The sequence below is a fragment of the Hordeum vulgare genome, chromosome 4H (assembly GCF_904849725.1).
Source record: "Hordeum vulgare subsp. vulgare chromosome 4H, MorexV3_pseudomolecules_assembly, whole genome shotgun sequence".
NCBI classification, from domain to species: Eukaryota; Viridiplantae; Streptophyta; class Magnoliopsida; order Poales; family Poaceae; genus Hordeum; species Hordeum vulgare.
In genome coordinates, this window is record NC_058521.1 from 329066627 (window position 1) to 329071585 (window position 4959).

Genomic DNA, 4959 nt, shown 5'->3' on the forward strand with positions numbered 1-4959 from the left:
GCATAGGAAGTTTTGGATGAAAACACAACTCAACTACTATACGGTTGTGCTAGTATGGAAGAAGAAGATATTCCATCACACCCACATTCCTAATTGTGACATGGAAGAAATTCCTTGCTTTACCCCTGTTCTGAGTATTCTTCATGATGCATTGATACTGCCATTCTGCAAGGATATCTGTGACTGGAAAACATACATTATTATTCAGTTCTATAGCACTCTGCATATCTCAGGTGACCCCAAAAACATGAACTCTTGGGTTTTGGACCGGATGACTCAACACACTCACTTCAAAGCTCCAGCCAATGAATCGCTTCGAGCTATACCAGTCCCAATTCGTTCAGATGAAGCAATAATCCTATATGATGAAAAAGAGCTACCAAATCATCTAATGGAAGCCCTCATGAAGCCTTTAGCTCTGGTCCAGCCTCCAAGGACTCGATTCATGGTAAAGGAAATGAAGTATGTGCCCAGAACAGTCTACAGGATCTTGGCCTATTCCTTCGCCCTTATCAAAGGACATGATAATGAAGAAGATGTTGTCGGGATCATGAAGAACATACTTTTCATCATCATTCATGGAATCCAAATGAATCTTCACGACTTCTTGTTGAGGACTTTGGCCAACAATGCTTTGTCACCATTTGAGCTGAAGATTTATGCGCCTTGGATCATGAGATTCATCAGAACTAGATCCTCACTCAACTGTCAAACTGACTTTCAGAATCACCTCAGCTACCTGCCTCCTCTCAAAGTCATCAAGAAATCTTTTGAACCACTCGAGGGCAAAGGAAAGTCTATGATTGATGAAGGAAATCGGCCACTGGATGGTCAATTTGGCAAGGCAGCATCCTACTCTACCTATGATGATACTGCCACCCAAGAATCTAATGGCAGAGCAAAACCTCCAAGTCCAACTGCCCCACGACTGATGACTAACAGAGAGCTACTCCCCATTTTTCATCATAAGGTTGATCAAAACGATAATTGGGTTAGCGTTAGTTTAGCTCTATTGTGAAAACCGTCAATGATACTCAAAATGTTGTGAAGAAAAATCACTATTATCTTCATGAGGTATTTGATCGCACTTGGGCCATACAGTCACACCTCAAGACTCCCGAGGAACTACAAGAACTGGAATTCACTCAAGACTTGGTAGACAACTCATATTTCTCATTCTTCTCTACTGATTCCGATGAAGAACCTACTGATACTGAAACATGCCCAACTAGGAAGACTGACCCGAATAATGTTGGCGCCCCTCCTCCACCACAAAAGTGAAGATCTTCATGGCCGTTAGTCCTCAATTTTATCCCTTTTCGTCACTTGATGACAAAGGGGGAGAAATGTGAGTTAGTCTTCAAACGGGTCTAATTTATGGGTTATAAACTTTATTAACTTACAAACTCTCGTTTTTTTGAAGTGTTTGATGTAATGAGTTGTAACTTAAGCCCGATTGTGTTCTGACACTTTTGAACATTTTTTCCTAGCATGCTTATTCCTCAAGTTAATTAAATGCATGCATGCTGAAATTGGCGAGGCACCATTTTTTTTATCATGCATTTCAAATTCGTCATACTATATATGAAATGCATGCAGGAATTACAAGATATAGGGGGAGATTTACATGATATATATCATCAGTGTGCATTTGCTGTATGTCGGTGCACTAAAGACTGGGTCCCTAGTGCCCTAGACTTGTGCATGGGAGCAAAGAACCCCTGACGGCAAAGCGTGGCGGGTCCCAGACAAGACGCACCCCCGAGATTACCAAGGCCCCGGCGAGCCTGCCTTGCCGGTAAGATAACCAAGGACACGCCCATTTAGTGGGCGTGATGAACTCACCAAGTCCAAGACCTCGGCAAGCCTCCCTTGCCGGGACGACAACCGAAGCCCCCGGCAAGCTATCTTGCCGGGACAAGGATCCGAGGCCCCTGCAAACCTCCCCTTGTCGGGATGACAACGCCAGGCATTGGAGGGCGACCGCCCTCACTACAGTGCCACCACTCCCAAGTTCCAGCGCATTCCGCATGCGCCAACGCAGTGCCTAGGTGTCGAAACACCTGGACACGTGTCTTCACCAATACATTGCTGACAATAACAAGACGTGCATTTAATGCACCTGATAGCGGTAGATGGATAAGCACCGCCCTAGGTTCATTGTAACTTCTCGTGAGCCTACCACCGAGCACTATAGGTGACCCCTTTGCCTATAAAAGGAGGCCCTTAGCCGATTCACAAAAGGTTTGACCCTTTGGACATTGGCCAGAAGACGGTTATCATCAGTCACTGTAACGACCAACAGAACGCTTAATACGACCAGACACGTAGGACGTAGGGTTTTACGCGTAAGGGCCCGAACCTGGGCAAAAAGGCTTGTCGGGTATTGATCGTTAGCTTTGCTCTTGACGTCATCTTTCCCCGTCCTACGATCACAAGGGTTTCACGTTGATTCCCATAGGTGTAGACCTAGCATCGTCGACATCTTCAGCACACCAGGTAGGGGGTGCGGAGTTGTGCGTGAATCAGAGCAAACTCAGCACCGGATCCATCGAAGTTTGGGCGCTATCTCGCGTTCCCCCGGAAACGGGGTACCGCGGCGGACGCTCTGTTCTGCTACGGCTTCCCAAGGCCCGTGCGAGCGAGTTCCTACACGCGCGCAGGGCAGGCAGGCGGAGGCTCCAAGAGCAGCGTCGTGAGGCCGATGCGTCGCTCGGGGGCCAACGCGCAACTGTCGAGGGCGTGTGTGGCCGCTTCACACAGGCCCCGGCGCATACTCCGGCGTACGCACCTCTGCGGAGCGATACATAGTCGTTGAGGATGCACCACATGGTCCTGAAGCCCCGGCGTGCACTCTAGTGCGAGTGTTGCGCCCCTGAGAGCGTCACATCATTGCCCAAAGACGTGCTCGGGGGCTCTGCAAGCAGAACCTAGCAAGAGAAAAGCAAAGGGGTTACACCCTGGCCGGCTTTTCCTCCAAACGACGGTCAAGGAGCGTCGGCAAAAAGACTTTGCTGGAGGAAAAAGCCGCCGGGAGCGATGGTTCCCTGTTTGCCGAGGGCTCCGACGCCCTGGCAAAAGACTCAAATGCCATCCAACCGCGGCTTGAGTAGATAAGTTTTTAAGTTTAAGATTTAGATATGAAGTTGATAGATTCTTTGCTTCCCCTTTGAAAGTTTCCAATCTTTGTGTGTGGTGTTTGCGCATATTGGGACCTTCCCAAAGATCAGTGCACCTTGTCTTTGTTTCGAACTCGTTCAAATGACCTGAATGGCCATAGAGCGCCTTCAAACAGCTGCAAACCTGATCAACTCAGCAAGCGGCTACGTAGGACCCGATCTTGTCTCAAGCTGCGCTCTGCGATTTCCATGGTTGCACTGACCACGGCAAGGGGCCTTGCCGGTAGTTGCTGGCAAGCTCCCAGATTATGCAAAAACGAATCATACAAAGAACAGAATGGGAAAAGGGGAAAACAGTCTTTTCATTCATTTGTTTGGGGTACTCTCCAACATATTACACGGATGATATGATCTACTCTAACCTACAACTTTTGTCCTTGGCGAGGAACTGGGCTCGCCGAGCTGGAGTTCACGAAGACTTGGAGCAGCCCTTCGCGCGATCCAGGTTGGTTCGTCCGGAACCAGCATTCACGGAGGATAACGAAGCCCCAAGACATGGAGGAGCAGAATCCCGGGCGCTGACGGGAAGATGAGGCAGCTCCGATCGGTCCGGCGCGGAAGAGACCAAGTGGCAGACTGATGACGATGGTATGGCCGGCGGTCAGCCCGATGACAGGCCCACTTATGCAGACCCACTTCCTTGTTGCCATTCCCATGCGAGGAAGGACTTTCAGTCCCGCTCGAGCTCTCTTCGCAGCAGCCGAGACGCGCACATAAGCTCCCATATAGCTTAACGGAGAGTGTGTTCTCCGCTACCTTCTTGAAGCGGAGAACATGCCTATCCCAGAGGCTCTGGGCGCGGGCGAAGCTTTTCCACCTACGTCCGAGGAACAGGGTCTGAGGCCCTGTATGCTCCGCCACCAACGGCACGACGCCATTGCTGCAGCCATGCATGCGGAGCCATAGAGTCGGGGTCCCCTCACCTTCCGTTGCCTCGGCGAAGACACCAGAGAGTCGGAGGCGGGACTGGATGGGTCCTCGTAAATGGATAAGGAACTCCATCGGGTTCCTTCCGATGTGGGCCACCACAGGAGCAATCCCCGGGGAAGGCGGAGGCGTTGGAGTAGCGCTCCGCCTCCCCCGGCCTCGACCTCCGCAACGACCACGGCCCGTCGCCCTTCCTCCGCCATGGGCGTTCGGGCTATCTCCCGTTGCAGCACCAGCAGAAGTTGTGGCATGATCCGAAAGGGATCCCCTCGCCGCCCTAGCGGCCGATGGTGGCCAATCTCGTCCCCTAACCATGGTTAGGGGCAAGCGCCACCTACAAACTGAAGAAGATTTTGACGACCAAGATCGAGGAGTTGGTGGATTCAAGGGGAGTTGGGTGAGCAAAACCCCTCGCAAACACTCCCAATTTGTAGTACGGGGCGCGGGGGCTAGCCTCCCTTGCTCCAAAAGCCACCACCCCTCGCGCCCAATCGCTCGAGCTCATGGGCGAACAGAGAACCGCCCTGATGTGCTGATGCATGCACGGGCGGGCCCAGCCACTACTGCGCCTTTCAAGGCCTCGTCCGTCACCAGTCCATCCATAACTGCGCATGCCACGCGCATGGCAAAGGCGTTTCAGGAGGCAGAGAGGCCACTCTACGCACAACCTCCCACTTGGCGCATCCGATGCGCGGTGTGGGGAAAAGCAACCACCAGTGGATCTGAACATGAAGGCACGTGCATCTCATTGGGCCTGACCCAATAACGCTCCACACGCGTGTGTGGCCCAGGCCCGGGGGCTCCTATCAGTGCACTAAAGACTGGGGTCCCTAGTCCCCAGACTTGTGTACGA